Consider the following 22,794-nt stretch of genomic DNA (forward strand, 5'->3'; position numbering starts at 1 on the left):
TTGCTTTTACTGACCTGTTTAAAGATAATCAACAATTTAGTAAGAAATTTTAATTTTTAAAGGACTATATCAAAATGTACTTAAGTAGATTTACATCTACTATAAATGTTTGCAGCTAAACTTAAATAAAAAATATTTGAGGTGCCAAAATTGTCAACCTTAGGATCAGATCAGTTTTGGGATGTCAATTTTAGGTGCAATTCAAAGGTTCAGTTCCCACTTTCTTTTACAAAAGCGTATACTATCAGTTTAACAAACCATGATATTATAGGTGATAGTTGTGATTCTGAAGCTTCAGAAAATTATTTTAGAACTCATAATTATTTAATAGTATGGCCATATTGGAAGGTAGAAAAAAGTTATCTTAACGTGACAACAATAGGGATACTTTTGTGAGGCTTCAAATACTTTTTAATTTTTACATTAAAGGCTGATTCGCATCACACTTTGCACAGGCTTTGGACTGTGGAAATGATAAATGACCGTCTACCATTCTGGCGTGTGTAAAATCAGCCTAAACACGCTGAACTAATGTACACTCTATTTACAATTAAAACTTAATATTAGCTCCTATAATGCTGCTTCAATGTTTTAATAATTTTATCTCAGTAATCTGCGAGAACTCAGTGGTCTTCATAGTTTTTAATACATTATTTTTAACTTATTTTAGTCCAGTTTCTGAATATGGGCAATGGCTTTCAAGCAAGGCCTAATGTTGCCAGTCTCTTCATAATTCTTTACGATTCTCTCTATCCTGTTGTCCAGCTTCAAGTAGTTCTTCTTCCTCTTCTTACCTTCAAGATTAATTTCCAATTTCATGTACATGCAGTTTGTGAGCTCTGCTTCCTTTTTCAAGCACTCCACCAAATACTTGATTCTAGGGTGAGGGTTTCCAGTAATACTATTTATTTTGTTGTGCCACCCTTCAACAGCATTCGTTGTTTCGGTGCCTTTTTCCGTAACAGTCCCTCATTTCTATTGCAATATCCTCATTCTCTAGCCAGTTATCCACAAAGTAGTCAAAAAATTGAGAGAACTTTCCGTTATCAGGAGCTTCTGTATGACTCTCAAACCATCCATTGCTTATGTCCTCCGGTTTTACAACTGCCAGCGCTGCACACATGCTGATGTGAAGTTTTAAATCCTCGTTCTAGCGGTACTCCTCAGTTAGACCGAGAACTCGAATTCTTCTCCATAAACTCTTCTTCAAATGGAAATAGAATCCATTTATTTCAGTTGTGGGAAAAACTTGACGAATGGCCAATATCGCAGCTGCCTCAAAGTCCACCTTTACTTGTATAGGACACCACTCAGAGACTGCCTGTTTTATCTGACGAAACAGATGAACATATGTGTCTTTCTTCTTATTAGGGAGCAGTGCAAATACAGTAGGAAGAATGTTTGTTTCTTTAATCGGGCCTCCTAAGTCTATGTGTATGGTGTAGATCTGTGCAAACTGCTTGCTGCATCTCTTAAATGTTCCATCCATAAAAAAATGTGAACATGTTTTTAAACTTTCTTTTCCTTTGCTTCCACTAAAAATCATTATTCTCACCTCTAATCTGTCGTCTTCCAGAAGAAAACTACTGCCATCTCCCATTTTTAATAGATCTTCATGAAGATCAATTTCATAAGAGTTCTTAGGCTCTTGTTGGTTCCCCCGCTCTTGACTCCATCGACGACGCATGGTTCTCTTCATAGATTCTGAATTAGGCATCACTGTAACAAAGTCATAAACTTTATTATGTAGATTTCCCATTTCATCCGCGTATATCTCCGATAACTGTGTAGTTTCTTCTCGAGACCTTCTGTTCGCCCTTTCCACTCGCTTTCTCACTTTCAGAGCCGCATCGTCAGGTGGTCCACAGAGATGTTCTAATACGTTCAACACTTCTCCGTTTCTCGAAAGCAGCTTTCCCTTGCGATGATCCGCTTTTCGGCGTAAGCACATCCACGTAACAACACCTTCTTTAGATTCCCTCTGTTTAAGATACGCGTAACCTTTGCAATTAGCAGGAGGCCTGGCCTTGTTTGTTGTAACAACTTCCATACTGATGTTCACGTTAGGACCTTCGAAAGCAAACTGGGCGGGCGGGTGACGAGGAGGAGGAGGGGGGGGGGGGCAGAGACAAGGGACCCAACCCTTCGGAGCAGATAAAGTCGTGGCAAATGTCCAGCGTGGCAAATGTCCAGCGTGGCAAATGTCCGGCGTGGCAACTGTCCGGACACCCGCTCCGACCTAGACATTTATCGGAGCGTAGGACCAGTTTACCGTTATCCTCGTCATATACGGCGGCCTTCTGTGCTTTCCGCCAATTCTCTATGCTGGTCTGCAGCTCGTTGTCTGTATCAAAATGTTGTCTTCATAGCCAGCGGTTCACGAGAGGTAAGGGATGGAAATTAGAGGAAACCAAGTACAGGCTATATGGTGGACGATCAAACATTTCCCATCGAAAATGGCGCTGGATCGTCTTTGTCGCCCGTCCTATGTGCTCCCGAGACTTGTGATGAAGAAGGATACGCATGACAGTTTGTTATGTTGGCTGCAAGACATCAGGCGAAATCTCCCTCTAAGCCCTCATACACTGTAACGCCAAACAAACTGGTTTAGGCATTTGTATTCAAATACAGAGATATGTAAAGAAGCAGAATACGGCACTGCGGTCGGCAACGCCTGTATAAGACAACAAGTGTCTGGCGCAGTTGTGAGATCGGTTACTGCTGCTACAATGGCAGTTTACTGACAAGGGAACCTCCCCATCGCACCCCCCTCAGATTTAGTTATAAGTTGGCGCAGTGGATAGGCCTTGAAAAACTGAACACAGATCAATCGAGAAAACAGGAAGAAGTCGTATGGAACTATGAAAAAAAATTAGCAAAATATACAAACTGAGTACTCCATGAGAACATAGGCAACATCAAGGGTAATATAAGCTCACGAGAGCCGTGGTCCCGTGGTTAGCGTGAGCAGCTGCGAAACGAGAGGTCCTTGGTTCAAGTATTCCCTCGAGTGAAAAGTTTTAATTTTTTATTTTCAGACAATTATTATCTGTCCGTCCGATGCGATCACTTTTTTGGGAGTGATTATCACATCGACAAGAAAACCTAAATCGGGCAAGGTAGAAGAATCTTTTTACCCATTCACCAAGTGTACAAGTTAGGTGGGTCGACAACATATTCCTGTCATGTGACGCACATGCCGTCACCAGTGTCGTGTAGAATATATCAGACGTGTTTTCCTGTGGAGGAATCGGTTGACCTATGACCTTGCGATCAAATGTTTTCGGTTCCCATTGGAGAGGCACGTCCTTTCGTCTACTAATCGCACGGTTTTGCGGTGCGGTCGCAAAACACAGACACTAGACTTATTACAGTGAACAGAGACGTCAATGAACGAACGGACAGATCATAACTTTGCGAAAATAAAGAAAGTAAAATTTTCACGCGAGGGAAGACTTGAACCTATGACCTCTTGTTTCGCAGCGGTTCACGCTAACCACGGGACCACGGCACTCCTGACCTAACATTATCCTTGTATTACTTATGTTCCACATGGACTACTCAGTTTGCATATTTTGCTTTTTTTTCATAGTTCCACACAACTTCTTCCTGTTTTCTCGATTGATCTGTGTCCAGTTTTTCAAGGCCTATCCACTGTGCCAACTTATAACTAAATCTGAGGGGGGTGCGATGGGGAGGTTCCCTTGTGAGGTGTCAGGCCAGAGGGGCGTTCTGAACACAATTTCGACACAAAGCAGCTCAATAGGCTGTGGAGTGGAAGGGGTAGGCTAGCGATAGAACAGTGCATCGCCATTGCCTAGGCACTCATTTATTGAACAGGTATTACCCAAAAGGAACACTCGGCACAGATTACAAAATAATATTCTTTTTCTTTAAGTCACTCAAACATTTAAACAGGCAAATAGCAATCATTTAACTGAAAAACTTTTAAGAAAGCAACACGAGAAAATTTGAATGATGAGTTAAAATCATATTTAAATAGGCTCTGACCGAGCACATATTTTAAAACGAAATACTTCCTTTAAGGAACCAGCGATCAAAATTACATAATCCTCAACAACCATATTACATCCAAGACATTTAAGATTAAACAGTAATATATAACATCAGAGAGCTGCAGTCCCAAGTTTTAAGCAGCACGTTTCAGATGGACTGCACTGCAACAGTACAATACAACTCCCTCAGAGGATCTCCCCACAAACGAAGTTACTGCCGCAATCGACAAAATATCAACATCATTCCATGTACAGACCTAAAACAAACTGAAAGCTCTCTTAAGTATGGTACAGTTAATTCCCTTTCAACATAACATACATCACAAGTTTAGCCCTAGGACGGCACCGACACCTCGCAATTTAGCACGCGAAAACTATAGCGATGCACTCATCACGTATCCTTACACAATCCAAAAACAGAGAGCCGGCTCCCCAATAGCGGAACATTTACCCACGCGCAGCTCGCGGGTTTGCGGGATGCTGATCTCGCCCTTAACCTCAACACCAGTTCAAATACTAGTCAGCCTACAATCTTGAAGCACCATACACATTCCTTCAGTTACTGCATAGAAGGCCAATGTGATAGGCAAACAGACCAGCATATGATAAAAGCTTAAGCAATTTCCTTGCTAGACAAGCCTTATGAATAGTAGCCGTAATTTTTTTTTTAAACGTGAGCACACCCACAATCAAAAGAGAAACAACGCCAATCATAAGGACAGTAGCACATAAGCAAGTAGCAATGGTAACTTCTGCTTAGATTGGCTACAAATCAGCGCATGATTTAACACACCAGAGAACAGTCTTTACAACATAACCATCAATACAGTAGCAAATTCTCACACGTGTACTCCGCCCACGATTTCGATTAGCAAAGCCATAGACAAAACATGGAGAACGTATCACTTAGACCAACATAATGGTGCTCCCTCAGTTACCCCAAATAACTGACTCCCTTAGTTGCACAGCAAAGAACCAGACCTAATGAAACCACCACAGTTTTCACCTCTAAATTGTCACAGTACAAGTGAGATTCAATCACAAATGTAATTTTACATCAGTTCCCGTATAGTCAATACAAGCGCCTGATTTTCACCCGTTTATAACGGCAGGCAGCAACATCGTACGGAAAAGAGCGTAGACACAAGCTCTTACCAATTCTCTTCTCCGAAAGCAGCCACCGAAACTCTCGGGAACCACTAGGACATCCAGTGCAAAAATCGTTACTCCTTCACACAAACTACAGGACGCCCGCTTCCCGCTGCTTGGTACGGCGCCTTCCGTTCAGAGCCAACTTGTATATCTCCATGCGATAGGTCCGGTCCCACACTCGCTGCGTCAACCCGACAAACGCCTTCCACCACGTCCCGGAGCACCCCCCCCCCCCCCCCCCAGGACCTCGCCTCGTTACTCCTCGCGTAGGCATCTTTACACGCTCACTATGCGCCCAGAACTGGAAAGAATGATGTGACGCGATCGATGGGCATACCAGAGACACTGCTCAATGAATTCGTGCAAAGCTTCATCAGATTTTCGTTGTGATTTCCCTTTCGTACTCAATCGTCTTACTTTGCGAATAGCCCTCGTTTAAGGTGGTTTTTGTAACACATTTAGTGGATCTAATGCTTTTTTTCCTTTTGTCTCTGCTGCAGATATGACTTGGAATGCATCAAAATGACGAGAGACCAGGAGGAGACGCAATGTGTTAGCTGGTACTCAGAAACCAAATCAGTGGTACTGGAAAATTATCAGCGCCAGTATGGAAGGGCACCGCTATGGACAGCTCCTTCAAAAATGCTCATGGCTTAGGATATGTCATTCTGCCTGGTCGCCGCTACTGCACTCTCAACCTATCCCCCCATAGCTTCATCGTTGTTAATAAGACGTAGAAACAAGAGTATCTCTTAAACAATGCATGTAAGTGTAAATTATTATTGTAGAAAAAGAATGTATTACTGCTACTACTGCTACTGCTACTACTAAGTACATTTACACCCATATATAAAAGGTGCTCATCCAAAAATGCCAGTGCATGAAAAAGAATTCATGGCCTGGTATAGCTCATTCTCCATACCAGTAGTGGTTCAAATGGCTCTGAGCACTATGGGACTCAACTGCTGTGGTCATAAGTCCCCTAGAACTTAGAACTACTTAAACCTAACTAACCTAAGGACATCACACACATCCATGCCCGAGGCAGGATTCGAGCCTGCGACCGTAGCGGTCGTGCGGCTCCAGCCTGTAGCGCCCTTAACCGCTCGGCCACTGCAGCTGGCAGACCAGTAGTGTCTAGGAACAAGTATAACTCACAAGCAATGCATGGAGATGAAAAAACTTTTAATAATTGCAGAGGAAGAAGTAATATCTATAACTATGTTCACATGCATTCATTCACAATTTGAGCCCAACCTTGAGAGTTCAGGACCAGAAATAGCATCACAGTTTGCGCAACATAATCTACATGATGCGTAGACATCCCATCAGGTGCCTGACCAACCATTGGTATTTTAAAAAAAGAAAATATGGTGCTGGACAAGTGTAATGGCCAGAAAACGTCACACACATGGGTGACCACACCCACGTACACACACACACACACACACACACACACACACACACACACACATGTGTCTCTTAGATTTTTATTTTATTTATAAATGTTTTATTTATAAATGTAACACATAGTTGGATGATGCACATGCTTAAATAGTTCAGTGCGCTTATCAGGTACGGCTGGTTCATATATATTTCCATGTATTGATGCAGAGAATGCAAAATTGTGTTGAGCAATGATTTTGTCTAATGTATTAGGAGTTTGGTATACTAACTTCGTCAAATTAGTCCACATTTTCTCAAAGAATTTGTATATGTATGTTTCCCAGGTCAGACCTGAGTCGAAACTAGACCCCGGGAGTAGACAACATTCAATTAGAACTACTGACGGCCTTGAGAGAGCCAGCCCTGACAAAACTCTACCATCTGGTAAGCTAGTTGTATGAGACAGGCGAAATACCCTCAGACTTCAAGAAGAATATAATAATTCCAATCCCAAAGAAAGCAGGTGTTGACAGATGTGAAAATTACCGAACTATCAGTTTAATAAGTCACAGCTGCAAAATACTAAAGCGAATTCTTTACAAACGAATGGAAAAACTGGTAGAAGCTGACCTCGGGGAAGATCAGTTTGGATTCCGTAGAAATGTTGGAACACGTGAGCCAGTACTGACCCTACAACTTATCTTAGAAGATAGATTAATGAAAGGCAAACCTACGTTTCTAGCATTTGTAGTCTTAGAGAAAGCTTTTGACAATGTAGACTGGAATACGCTCTTTCAAATTCTGATGGTGGCAGGGGTAAAACACAGGGAGCGAAAGGCTATTTACAATTTGTACAGAAACCAGATGGCAGTTATAAGAGTCGAGGGGCATGAAAGGAAAGCAGTGGTTAGGTAGGGAGTTAGAAAGAGTTGTAGCCTATCCGCGATGTTATTCAATCTATATATTGAGCTTGCAGTGAAGGAAAAAAAAGAAAACTTCGGAGTGGGAATTAAAATCCATGGAGAAGAAATAAAAACTTTGAGTTCCACCGATGACATTGTAATTCTCTCAGAGACAGCGAAGGACCTGGAGGAGCAGCTGAACAGAATGGACAGTGTCTTGAAAGGAGGATATAAGATGAACATCAACAAAAGCAAAACAAGGATAATGGAATGTAGTCGAATTAAATCGGGTGATGCTGAGGGAATTAGATTAGGAAATGAGACACTTAAAGTAGTAAAGGAGTTTTCCTATTTGGGGAGCAAAATCACTGATGATGGTCGAAGTAGAGAGGGTATAAAATGTAGACTGGCAATGGCAAGGAAAGAATTTCTGAACAAGAGAAATTTGTTAACATCGAGTATAGATTCAAGTGTCAGGAAGTCGTTTCTGACAGTAATTATATAGAGTGTAGCCATGTATGGAAGCGAAACATGGACGATAAATAGTTTGGACAAGAATAGAATAGAAGCTTTCGAAATGTGGTACTACAGAAGAATGCTGAAGATTAGATGGGTAGAACACATAACTTTTGAGGAGGTATTGAATAGAATTGGGGAGAAGAGGAGTTTGTGGCACAACTTGACAAGAAGAAGAGACCGGTTGGTAGGACATGTTCTAAGGCATCAAGGGATCACAAATTCAGCATTAGAGGGCAGTGTGGAGGGTAAAACTCGTAGAGGGAGACCAAGAGTTGAATACACTAAGCAGATTCAGAAGGATGTAGGTTGTTGTAAGTACTGGGAGATGAAGAAGCTTGCACAGGATAGAGTAGCATGGAGAGCTGCATGAAACCAGTCTCAGGACTGATGATCATAACAACAACAACAACAACAACATGTTTACCAGCTTCCAAATTTCTATAGCATGTTGCCATGTAATATTTAAATGTTTACTTCTGAAGACGAGTGCACTCCTCGTTGTTGAATATTTTAATCATCCCTGGTAAGTCGCCTGAGGTGATCATAGGAGTACCTCGTATCACTGAGGGAGCTTGACCAGTTCCACGTAACTTGGCAGCAATCTGCATCGAAATTTTGCATAGATAAACCCACTTAACGAGGGATAATACGACTTTGATATCACTACATCAAGAATTTTCGAATGCCACCATTGAGTAGTACTCATGATCCGAGAACATTCCAACACTGGCATATTTACTTCCACTGACTTTTACACTGTAGTTTGAACTATACAGCATTATTTTTATGTTCAGTGGCTGTGATGACTTTACCTGACCTCCAGAAAGAAAAAAGAGTGAATTAGACATACATGTATGGCCACGTTCCTCTTGCTTTACTTAGATACCTACCACTAAGACTTACAAGTCGCCTGCGTTGAGGACGAGGAAGTAGAACTGCTGCTGTGCTATACGTTTCGATATCTTCACTCTCTGGGAGTTCCTACTCAACTGAATAGCGTTTTTTCAACCATCATTAATATATAACATTCACTGCAGTCTATGAACCTTTGAAACACAAAAAATAATGTACATCGTGTTTGCTTTCAGGTGTATAAAGAAGAAGCATACACGAAGCTCGATATCACTCACATAGTTACTGTGTGAATCAATGAATAAGATTTTAAAACCAGTCAATAAACGCATTAAGAAGAGGATAACGGTATTAGTCGTTAATTTAAGCACAGGTGACAGTGTACAATGCGAGTTCTAATCACGGAAGCCGATTCAGCACTTTGAAGTCGTCCATTAACTTGCAGCTAAGGGAGAATTATGAGTGCATGACATTGGTGTTTTTAGGGTATTTACCAAGTCCAGCCACCCTAAACACTCTGGAACAAATTATGCCAGAATACATTACGATGCCGCAGCTAGAAGATTATGGATTCCCTGAGACGGAGTGTCTTGACACGGATTAAATGTTCAAGTGGTTCAAAACCGATTTTCGAAATTAAAAAAAAAATTTATGGAAGAGTACTATAATTTGAACACACTTAACTTCCCGTTGTTTCCTAAAGTTTATTTCCAAGTTCGATTATAGTGATAAACATTTTTCAGTCAGATGGAGAATATCACCTCGGTGGACCAATCCACACTAAAATGCGCTCTGAAGCCATTTAAAGGGAGCAAATAAGATAAAACGTTTTATACATGTTCCTCTTTTTCCTTTCATGTATATAAAAAATTCTTGGTCGACATAGCTCTGTCAGTTGCTAACTGTATTTCTCTTTTTACTGCAAATACTTTACTGACAACTCAACACTGACAGTGCATCTTTACGTACTATGGATAGTGTGCATGTCATGAGAGTCGGTGCCAGACACACCAGCACATGTGGGGGCATCTGGTTATCCGAGCACAGAGAGGGACGTGGATACGACTCCTGACTGCCCGAGTCTGCAATCCATCAGTAGCAGCACAGATGAATGGTGCAGCCAAGGTTGCGCCACCCTGCCCCACCTGCCAGGTGCAATGTTGGTGTGGGAGATATAGTGAAGTGCACAGCTCACCTACCCCAGAGAAGGAATGTCCCACCATTATTCACTCTTTTATTATAACATCCGAGTAATCAATCTGTTTCAACAGATAAAGTAGCCTATTCGATGCAGTGTGCTAAATTACGTTGCACTGGGTCATTAGTTATTAAAATTCATCTATGCTTCAAGTTACGCACTGTGGCATATTTATATTCGTATTCTTGAAGAGTGGGAGAAAATCGTGAGAAGTATAATAAACAGCTCCAAAACCTTAAATAGCGTCATACATTGCAGAGAATACCATTAGGTATTTTACTCTATTGAAAATTGTGACTGTCAGTCGAATTTGCTGCTGCTGTTGATTGGCCAAGGTACAGGCTGGTAGTGGTAGTGATGGTGGTAGTAGTGGTACTGAGGCTGGTGGTGGAGAACCGGCGGTAACATACTACACTGGTGGGGGGGGGGGGGGGAAGGGAGACCAACATTTTTTGTTCATAAATTATGACCAGTAAGATTAGGCTAAAATCAGACAGATACCAGGGTAAACATGGACTATTCAGTGGCCATCTCGGGCCATAAATTACGGTAATTAAAATGATAGTTATCAACCGTTAATTACATATTAAAAAAACAAAACTCAGAGCCCCATTCAGAAGGTTGTTTACATAATGGCAGCTAGGGCGTGTGGACGGTTTGCTTACATAGAAGAGTAAGTTACAACCCCATCTACTTATACATTCTGCCTCATTTGAAAGCGTCCCTTCCATGCACATTTGTTCCATGCGCGATAGCGTACCTGCCACATTGCCCACTCAAAGACGTCAGTTAGCACTTAACATCTGGCAGTCATCTAAAAAGAGATGGGTCCAGCGTGCATGGCTCCATGCCAACTATAAACAGGCAGGAAGCTCGCTGAGCGGGTTTCCAGTCGTGTGACTGATCTTGCATTCAGGAGGAATAGCTTCAAATTACTGTCTGGCCATTCAGATGTAGGTTCTCCACAATTTCTACAAATCATTTTAAACAACATGTAGGCAAGATAGCTTCTGTGAGCACCTTGTCGTCAACAACATGCAAAACCTTGGTACTCCTTCCAAACTTTTGAATGACAGACAGTAAATACAATACTGAGAGCCTTACATACATACTTATTCTAGTTGTTACTTTATCTATCCTGACGACATTAGGGCTACCAGGTCTCCTCTTATACATAGCGGCCTGAAAAATTCGCATCTGCGGCGAAGTAGCTGGTGGGAGTAGCTACACTGACAGAGGAATTATCGATTTCCAGACGCTACCATCCTTAGGCAGTGTTTAATTTATCATTAGACGGTGTTTAACGTGTCTAACAGTTCAACAGATAAGATTATTTTAAATTCTATTACATTCAACATTTCAGCTGTCGTTAATTCATCTAGTTGCTCCTGGTTTTGTAAACATAGTGGTCTTAAACATAATGATGTCTGCTACCTCTCATCGGCAGCGACCAGAAGGCATTCACTACTGGTCGATATCATTTGTTGTCTATCGATTCAACGATTCTGAGCAGGCACCGGGCCGAAAGTCTTTCTGGAATACGCACATATTGCTCAGTTCGATTCTAGTTCTATTACCTGATCTGTTCCACCTGTAGCGTTGCCAAGTATGGGTCAGATAGCTATGAATGCACATGAAAGGGTTCACCAATGTCCTAGTCATAGCTTAAACGCTGCAGATTCGAAAAGAATGTTGTGTAGATTTCGCAGGTATCAAATACGGGTGGAAGAGAACGAAGATTTCGAGAAACACATTAAATCAGACACCTGTGGTCTAGGGGTAGCGTCTTTGATCACTAATCAAAACGTTGTCGGTCCCGTGTTCGAAACCCCTCCGGCACGGTAGCTCAGCGTGTTCGATCAGAGGGCTGGGTGCCCTTCGTAAAAAAAAATAAATAAATAAATAAATAAATAAAAATTAAAAAAACTAAGTGAACGGATTGACTATGAACTTGACCGGGTCTCATGGGACGCCCTCCCCAAACAGATGCAACGAACAATAACGAACAAAACAATTACGGACGACACTGCTCGAACCATGGACGTCGAGCTAGATGTCTTGCAGACTGCTGCCTTTATCCAGACTGGTATAGCGTCAGATGATGGGCGACCACATTCTTATTCGGAACAACACATTACGAAACAAGAGTCGCCCAGGAAGGGCAAGAAACGCCGACAATCACCCTCCGACGACGCCGCCCTTCAGATGGCCTCACGAGGTGACGACCGGATGTCTAATAGTGACCTTCCATATTACATCCAGTCACATGGGCGTCGACTCCTGCCACCCTTCCTGTGACGAATCCTCTCTCAATCCAGGAGACGAACTCAATGTTGCCAGTACTTGAGGACGACAGATCCCATACAGCTGTTGTCGCAGCCCTGCTTTTCCCGCTCCGACAGTAAACGACTGCCACATATCTTCGACGTCAGCACCCTGGACCGGAGATGCTGAAGAAGGAGTGGATCAGACCACCACCGTGCCCGAGCGAAAGCTTCCCTCAGCGGCGCCTGAGCTGGCGCCCTGCCAGTAATCTCGACCACTGTGGGTCTACATCCACAAGATGCTTCCATCATGCATTCTGCATCGACTGCAAGGTACTGTACAAAGCAGTATCGTGTCGCCACAGCGAATCTTGCCAACATCCGAGCCCCTCACGAACTGGCCATGTTCCGAGACACCATCTACTCTGCAGATGTTGATATTCCTGACCTACAGGAGGTGTTCGTCGCTGACTTTCAAGTGCCTGCCGGCCGGAGTGGCCGAGCGGCTCTAAGCGCTACAGTCTGGAACCGCGCGACCGCTCCGGTCGCACGTTCGAATTCTGCCTAGGGCATGGATGTGTGTGATGTCCTTATGTTAGTTAGGTTTAAGTAGTTCCAAGTTCTAGGGGACTGATGACCTCACAAGTTAAGTCCCATAGTGCTCAGAGCCATTTGAACCATTTTTTTCAAGTTCCTACCGGGTACACCGCCTATGTTTCTCACACCTCCGACACTGTAGTGGTGTCGCCATTCTCCTACGTGACGGGCACACTGCAGACGATGTCTCATACCTCCAGAATGCACAGGATATGTCCTTCGCCCTTTTTGGCGTGCGTATGAGTAACATCTACACACTGTCTGGCTCTAGCCGCCGTCGTGACCGACATACATTCTTCGCCGAGGAGGTCACACCGCTCTTCACAGACCCAACGAATAAGTTGGTGCTAGGTGGGAACTTCAGCTCGATACAAGTGCCCCCCGACCAACTCCCAAGGCATTCGCTTTGTGCGGCTCTCTAGATGGTCATCAGTCGCCTGCGGCTAATTGACACATGGACAGAGCTCAACCGAACCCAACCCCGGGTACACATTTTATATTGCTCACTCTCAAGCCGTAGTACGTCGCATCTACCTCACCAGCCCGCTTGCTGATGGAACCCGCCATGCAGAAGTCTGGCCTATGAAGCATACATCTGCGACGTCACTCTCGCCCGACAGTGTGTGTGGCATAGTTGTGGTCTGTGGAAATTCAATGTCGCCCACCTGACCTCCCCAGACTGTAGCCGCATCGTCGAAGACGTATGAGCACGATGCTGGCGTTGTCGTAACGCCTATGACTCCTCCTTACCTTGTTGGCTCTCCTGCGCAAAGCCGACCCTCCGTAAAACGTTGATGAGCTTTTTTTTTTTGGTCATCAGTCTACTGACTGGTTTGATGCGGCCCGCCACGAATTCCTTTCCTGTGCTAACCTCTTCATCTCAGAGTAGCACTTGCAACCTACGTCCTCAATTATTTGCTTGACGTATTCCAATCTCTGTCTTCCTCTACAGTTTTTGCCCTCTACAGCTCCCTCTAGTACCATGGAAGTCATTCCCTCATGTCTTAGCAGATGTCCTATCATCCTGTCCCTTCTCGTTATCAGTGTTTTCCACATATTCCTTTCCTCTCCGATTCTGCGTAGAACCTCCTCATTCCTTACCTTATCAGTCCACCTAATTTTCAACATTCGTCTATAGCACCACATCTCAAATGCTTCGATTCTCTTCTGTTCCGGTTTTCCCACAGTCCATGTTTCACTACCATACAATGCTGTACTCCAGACGTACATCCTCAGAAATTTCTTCCTCAAATTAAGGCCGGTATTTGATATTAGTACACTCCTCTTGGCCAAAAATGCCTTTTTTGCCATAGCGAGTCTGCTTTTGATGTCCTCCTTGCTCCGTCCGTCATTGGTTATTTTACTGCCTAGGTAGCAGAGTTCCTTAACTTCATTGACTTCGTGACCATCAATTCTGATGTTAAGTTTCTCGCTGTTCTCATTTCTACTACTTCTCATTATCTTCGTCTTTCTCCGATTTACTCTCAATCCATACTGTGTACTCATTAGACTGTTCATTCTTCTTCACTATCACTCAGGATAGCAATGTCATCAGCGAATCGTATCATTGATATCCTTCCACCTTGTATTTTCATTCCACTGCTGAACCTTTCTTTTATTTCTATCATTGCTTCCTCGATGTACAGATTGAAGAGTAGGGGCGAAAGGCTACAGCCTTGTGTTACACCCTTCTTAATACGAGCACTTCGTTCTTGATCCTCCACTCTTATTATTCCCTCTTGGTTGTTGTACATATTGTATATGATCCGTCTCTCCCTATAGCTTACCCCTACATTTTTCCAGAATCTCGAACAGCTTGCACCATTTTATATTGTCGAACGCTTTTTCCAGGTCGACAAATCCTATGAAAGTGTCTTGATTTTTCTTTAGCCTTGCTTCCATTATTAGCCGTAACGTCAGAATTGCCTCTCTCGTCCCTTTACTTTTCCTAAAGCCAAACTGATCGTCACCTAGTGCATTCTCAATTTTCTTTTCCATTCCTCTGTATATTATTCTTGTAAGCAGCTTCGATGTATGAGCTGTTAAGCTGATTGTGCGATAATTCTCGCACTTGTCAGCTCTTGCCGTCTTCGGAATTGTGTGGATGATGCTTTTCCGAAAGTCAGATGGCATATCGCCAGACTCATATATTCTACACACCAACGTGAATAGTCGTTTTGTTGCCACTTCCCCAATGATTTTAGAAATTCTGATGGAATGTTATCTATCCCTTCTGCCTTATGTGACCGTAAGTCCTCCAAAGCTCTTTTAAATTCCGATTCTAATACTGGATCCCCTATCTTTTCTAAATCGACTACTGTTTCTTCTTCTATCACATCAGACAAATCTTCACCCTCATAGAGGCTTTCAATGTATTCTTTCCACCTATCTACTCTCTCCTCTGCATTTAACAGTGGAATTCCCGTTGCACTCTTAATATTACCACCGTTGCTTTTAATGTCACCAAAGGTTATTTTGACTTTCCTGTATGCTGAGTCTGTCCTTCCGACAATCATATCTTTTTCGATGTCTTCACATTTTTCCTGCAGCCATTTCGTCTTAGCTTCCTATTTATTTCATTCCTCAGCGACTTGTATTTCTGTATTCCTGATTTTCCCGGAACATGTTTGTACTTCCTCCTTTCATCAATCAACTGAAGTATTTCTTCTGTTACCCATGGTTTCTTCGCAGCTACCTTCTTTGTACCTATGTTTTCGTTCCCAACTTCTGTGATGGCCCTTTTTAGAGATGTCCATTCCTCTTCAACTGTACTGCCTACTGCGCTATTCCTTATTGCTGTATCTATAGCGTTAGAGAACTTCAAACGTATCTCGTCATTCCTTAGTACTTCCGTATCCCACTTCTTTGCGTATTGATTCCTCCTGACTAATGTCTTGAACTTCAGCCTACTCTTCATCACTACTATATTGTGATCTGAGTCTATATCTGCTCCTGGGTACGCCTTACAATCCACTATCTGATTTCGGAATCTCTGTCTGACCATGATGTAATCTAATTGAAATCTTCCCGTATCTTCCGGCCTTTTCCAAGTATACCTCCTCCTCTTGTGATTCTTGAACAGGGTATTCGCTATTACTAGCTGAAACTTGTTACAGAACTCAATTAGTCTTTCTCCTCTTTCATTCCTTGTCCCAATCCCATATTCTCCTGTAACCTTTTCTTCTACTCCTTCCCCTACAACTGCATTCCAGTCGTCCATGACTATTAGATTTTCGTCGCCCTTTACATACTGCATTACCCTTTCAATATCCTCATACACTTTCTCTATCTGTTCATCTTCAGCTTGCGACGTCGGCATGTATACCTGAACTATCGTTGTCGGTGTTGGTCTGCTGTCGATTCTGATTAGAACAACCCGGTCACTGAACTGTTCACAGTAACACACCCTCTGCCCTACCTTCCTATTCATAACGAATCCTACACCTGTTATACCATTTTCTGCTGCTGTTGATATTACCCGATACTCATCTGACCAGAAATCCTTGTCTTCCTTCCACTTCACTTCACTGACCCCTACTATATCTAGACTGAGCCTTTGCATTTCCCTTTTCAGATTTTCTAGTTTCCCTACCACGTTCAAGCTTCTGACATTCCACGCCCCGACCCGTAGAACGTTATCCTTTCGTTGATTATTCAATCTTTTTCTCATGGTAACCTCCCCCTTGGCAGTCCCCTCCCGGAGATCCGAAAGGGGGACTGTTCCGGAATCTTTTGCCAATGGAGAGATCATCATGACACTTCTTCAAATACAGGCCACATGTCCTGTGGATACATGTTACGTGTATTTAATGCAGTGGTTTCCATTGCCTTCTGCATCCTCATGTCGCTGATCATTGCAGATTCTTCCACCTTTAGGGGAAATTTCCCACCCCAAGGACAAGAGAGTGCCCTGAACCTCCATCCGCTCCTCCGCCCTCTTTGACAAGGCCGTTGGCATAATGAGGCTGACTTCTTATGCCGGAAGTCTTCGGCCGCCGATGAGCTACAGTAAGGAAACAAAGGCATGGCGTACTAATATCTTGTACTTTTCTTATTCCATTCTTCGTGGCTATCCCACGATACCTTTTTCGCCAGCCAGACGGACAGTGGTAAACCGAGCCAAGGCACAGATCTTCATGATCATGCGTCATCGCCTGGAAAGCACTGTACTCCTGTAATCGTATAAATGAAGAATATCCGTCGATGTGCCACCTCCTCCAGGAAAGACAACGACGACGCAGGGTTCTGATCCACGTCCTCACTGATGTGGAAGGCCACCAATTTGAGACATAACAAATCATCGGCCATGCTCTCGACAATCATTTCACCGGATTGTATGCGGCTATACCGCATTCCGTGGAACTGATCACAGAGGTCGCACGACTCACTACGAGCACTCTCGCTGTGGAGGTAGCGCATGAGCTCCAAAAAGACGTGACCGCAGATGAAGTACTCGATGCCATCAAGGCGGGGTCTGATAACAAATCCCCAGGGCCCAATGGTATCCCCATTGAATTTTACAAAGGTTTTAACTCTTTCTTGGCTTCCACTTGGACGCACAAGAACTGATGTCCCCAATAACAGTGGTCCATAACAACTTTCTTGATAGCATCATTAAACCTGTTCACAAACGGCAAGGCCGATCGAGCGTCCATGTTTATCGATCAGCCACGTTGCTCAACAACGATGTGAAAATATTTACACGGCTGCTAGCCTCGCGACTCAAGAACATCGCACGTTACGTCACCCCCAGCGACCGGACTTCCATTACCGAGACATGATAACACTTGCTCGTCACTAACGTATCCCTGGTGCCTTGGCATCGCTGGACTTCAGCAAGGCCTTCGACCATGCAGACCACTCCTATCTGCGCGCAGTTCTTCAACATACTGGTGGTTCTCTGGTGGTTCTGTCACGGTAATTTTGTGCTTTTCGAGCAACGCGACCTCCAGAATCTACAGCTACATAATTTACTCCTCTAGCCACGAAGCAGTGTGTGGCGGAAGGCACAATTAACGACAAAGTCATATTTCGCCCCTCTGTTCCACTCGCGGATCGCGCTAGGGAAAAAGTACAGCTGCCAATGCAGCTTCAACACGATACCACAGTTCATTAAGAGTAGTGACTGGCGTATAGTGACGAGCCAGTTGCTCGGCCACCGTTGACCAGACGTTTTCAATTGGTGAGAGATCTGGAGAATGTGCTGGCCAGGGCAACAGTCAAACATTTTCTGTATCCAGAAAGGCACGTACAGGATCTGCAACATGCGGTCGTGCATTATCCTACTGAACTGTAGGGTTTCGCAGGGATCGAATGAAGGGTAGAGCCACGGGTCGTAACACATCTGAAATGTAACGTCCACTCTTCAAAGTGCCGTCAATGCGAACAAGAGGTGACCGAGACGTGTAACCAGTGGCACCCCATACCACCACGCCGGGTGATACGCCAGTATGGCGATGACGAATACACGCTTCCAATGTGCGTTCACCCCGATGTCGCCAAACACGGATGAGACCATCATGATGCTGTAAACAGAACCTGGATTCATCCGAAAAAATGACGTTTTGCCATTCGTGCACCCAGGTTCGTCGTTGAGTACACCATCGCAGACGCTCCTGTCTGTGATGCAGCGTCAAGGGTAACCGCAGCCATGGTCTCTTGAGCTGACGGTCCATGCTGCTGCAAACATCGTCGAACTGTTCGTGCAGATGATTGTTGTCTTGCAAACGTCCCTATCTGTTGACTCCGGGATCGAGACGTGGCTGCACGATCCGTTACGGCCCTGTGGATAAGATGCCTGTCATCTCGACTGCTAGTGATACGAGGCCGTTGGGATCCAGCACGGCGTTCCGTATTACCCTCCCGAACTCACCGATTCCATGTTCTGCTAACAGTCATTGGATCTCGAGCAATGCGAGCAGCAGTGTCGCGATACGATAAACCGCTATCGTGATAGGCTACAATCCGACCTTCATCAAAGTCGGAAACGTGGTGGTACGCATTTCTCCCCCTTACACGAGGCATTAACGTTTCACCAGGCAACGCCGGTCAACTGCTGTTTGTGTATGAGAAATTGGTTGGAAACTTTCCACATGTCAGCACGTTGTGGGTGTCGCCACCGGTGCCGACCTTGTGTGAATGCTCTGAAAAGCTAATCGTTTGCGTATCACAGCATCTTCTTCCTGTCGGTTAAATTTCTCGTCTGTAGCACCACATCTTCGTGGTGTAGCAATTTTAATGGACATAGTGTAATATATACCAACTGGTAAGGATCCCATACAGGCGAACAAGACTCTAAGACTGGATGAACTAACGTATAGTAAGCAATTTCCTTTGTTGAAGGACTGCATCGCTTCAGGATTCTACCAATAAACCGCAATCTAGAGTTCACCTTACCCGTTACTTGTGTAATCTGATCGTTCTATTTGAAATATTTCGAGTAGTCCCAGATACTTGACTGATGTTACCGCTTCCAAAGACTGGGCATTTATTCTCTACTCGTACATTAATGGGGATTTTCCCTTTGTTACACGCAATAGGTTACAGTTACTAACATTGAGAGATAACTGCCAGTCATTACACCAAGCATTTATTTTCTACAAATCCTCATTGACTTGTTCACAACTTTCGTGTGATACTACTTCCCTGTAGCCTACAGTATCATCGACAAACGGTCTAATGCCGCTGTCAGTACCATCAACCATATCGTTTATGTAAATCGTAAAAAGCAGCGGACCTCTTAAACTGCCCTGGGGCACAGCTGATGTTAAGCTTGTTTCTGTTGAAGTCTCCCCTTTCAGGGCGACATACTGCTCTCCATCTGTTAGAAAACTTTCTATCGAACCGCATATGTCATCGGATAGATCGTAAGCGCGCACGTTTTGGAGCAAGCGACAGTGCGGAACTAAGTTGAACGCCTTTCGAAAGTCGAGGAATATGCCATCAACCTGGGAGCCGGTATCTAGAGCCTGTTGTATACCATGCACAAAGACGGCCAACTGTGTCTCGCATGACCGCTGTTTCCTAAAACCGTGCCGGTTTCTGCAGATGAATCATGTTCAACGGGCGCCTAACGCCGCCTGTGGTCATAGCACGTTCTGTCCGGCAATGCTGCCCCCTTTTCAGGATTCTGTATGTTTTCGCTTTGAAACCCCTACTCCAGGGATTGCGCCAATGTTTGGAAGGTATGTTGTTTAATGGGCACTGTTTCTGTTGGATGGCCTATTCAGATGACCTCATCCTTTATCTGCGCAGTGAGGATGAAGTTGGAGTAGCTCTGACACGGGTAGCGACTTATGGTGCAGCATCGGGCCACTCCCTCGACGCGTCCAAATCCTCAGCCTTGCTCATTGGTGAGGGTCTACCGGACAGAAACTTCGTCGCCATGGTTTGATGTCTTGGCATTGAATTCACAGCCGATCTCCGTCGCTCGGAACCTACAAACGGTAGATGTTTGCTACAGACCATCAGAGCTAGTCTTGCAGATCACCGGCTACGAGCCCTCGACATTATCCAACGTGCTCAGTATGTGAACATCTATCATGCCTCTCGTATTCCACATGTGGCTTAGATATTACTGGTCCAAACCCTGCTGGCCCGAAGTCTGTTGATGGCATTGGGCTCCTTTGTCAGCTCAGGGATGTTATTCAAAGTGCAGTATGATTCCCTTGCATTCCCACTGGACGAGGGTGGGGTGGGATTAATACATGTGCCGACCACAGTCACGGCGCTGTACGTCAACTCCCAACCCAAGCTCTGGCAACGTTGCCCGCAGAGGTTCACTGGACTCCTAGTCCAAGACTTTGCGCCAATCTCTTTGTCTGCCCCAGTTTCGGTATCGACCATCCTATCCCCCTTTCATCGTATTCGGTGATTTTTTCTGGACTTTAGTTACGTCTACCGGCGTTTACCACTTACACGTTTGTTTTAGACGAAAACACTTTACCAAGTGCCGCTTGCCCAACCCGATCGAAATCAAGTGTCCCCAGTATGTGTGGCGTCACATATGGAAAGTGGTCCATGCCCGCTTTCTGGAATCTGACGTCCAATCAGCGCGGCAGATCACAGTGAAGGATCTATACAAGGGCGATGTTCTTGAGGACAATACTATGGAAATGGAAGAGGATGTAGATGAAGATGAAATGGGAAATTTGATACTGCGCGAAGAGTTTGACAGAGCACTGACAGACCTACATCGAAACTAGGCCTCTGGAGTACAAAACATTCCATTAGAACTACTGATAGCCTTGGGAGAGCCAGCCCTGACAAAACTCTACCATCTAGTGAGCAAGATGTATGAGACAGGCGAAATACCCTCAGACTTCAAGAAGAATATAATAATTCCAATCCCAAAGAAAGCAGGTGTTGACAGATGTGAAAATTACCAAACTATCAGTTTAATAAGGCACGGCTGCAAAATACTAACACGAATTCTTTACAGACGAATTGAAAAACTGGCAGAAGCCGACCTCGGGGAAGATCAGTTTGGATTCCGTAGGAATGTTGGAACACCTGAGGCAATACTAACGCTACGACTTATCTTAGAAAATAGATTAAGGAAAGACAAACCTACATTTCTATCATTTGTAGACTTAGAGAAAGCTTTTGACAATGTTGACTGGAATACTCTATTTCAAGTTCTGAATGTGGCAGGGGAAAAATACAGGGAGCGTAAGGCTATTTACAATTTGTACAGAAACCAGATGGCAGTTATAAGAGTCGAGGGGCATGAAAGGGAAGCAGTGGTTGGGAAGGGAGTGAGACAGGGTTGTAGCCTACCCCCGATGTTATTCAATCTGCATATTGAGCAAGCAGTAAAGGAAACATAAGAAAAATTCGGAGTAGGAATTAAAATCCATGGAGAAGAAATAAAAACTTTGAGGTTTGCCGATGACATTGTAATTCTGTCAGAGACAGCAAAGGACCTGGAACAGCAGCTGAACAGAATGGACAGTGTCTTGAAAGGAGGATATAAGATGAACATCAACAACAGCTAAACGAGGATAATGGAATGTAGTCGAATTAAATCGGGTGATGCTGAGGGTATTATATTGGGAAATGAGACGCTTAAAATAGTAAATGAGTTTTGCTGTTTGCGGAGCAAAATAACTGATGATGGTCGAAGTAGAGAGGATATAAAATGTAGACGGGCAATGACAAGGAAAGCGTTTCTGAAGAAGATAAATTTGTTAACGTCGAGTATAGATTTAAGTGTCAGGAAGTCTTTTCTGAAAGTATTTGTATGGAGTGTAGCCATGTATGAAAGTGAAACGTGGTGCTACAGAAGAATGCTGAAGATTAGATGGGTAGATCACATAACAAATGAGGAGGTATTGACTATAATTGGGGAGAATAGAAATTTTTGGCACAACTTGACTAGAAGAAGGGATCGGTTGGTAGGACATATTCTGAGCCATCAATGGATCACCAATTTAGTACTGGAGGGCAGCGTGGAGGGTAAAAATCGTAGAGGGAGACCAAGAGATGAATACACTAAACAGATTCAGAATGATGTAGGTTGCAGTAGGTCCTGGGAGATGAAGAATCTTGCACAGGATAGAGTAGCATGGAGAGCTGCATCAAACCAGTCTCTGCACTGAAGACCACAACAACAACAACAACACAGTGAACGGTAAACAAGTTAACTGACATCGACTGCACCCCATCCATCTAACTGACTCGCCCCTCTGTACCCGCTGTGGAGTGAACGACACAGGCGATCACTGGTTCCACTGTGGTCAAGCGTGCAATGTCTGGACACTTGCCCGGCGTATTTTGGCGTTTCTTACACGCCAAAATCCTCTCAGGTCGTCATCCACGTACTTTTATTCCCAGAGGGGAATTTTTACCCCGCCACCAAAACTCACTCTGTGAACTGGATCTGTGGCCACACGACCCTTTATCCTTTT

Source organism: Schistocerca cancellata, chromosome 8, assembly GCF_023864275.1.
Source record: "Schistocerca cancellata isolate TAMUIC-IGC-003103 chromosome 8, iqSchCanc2.1, whole genome shotgun sequence".
Classification (NCBI taxonomy): Eukaryota; Metazoa; Arthropoda; class Insecta; order Orthoptera; family Acrididae; genus Schistocerca; species Schistocerca cancellata.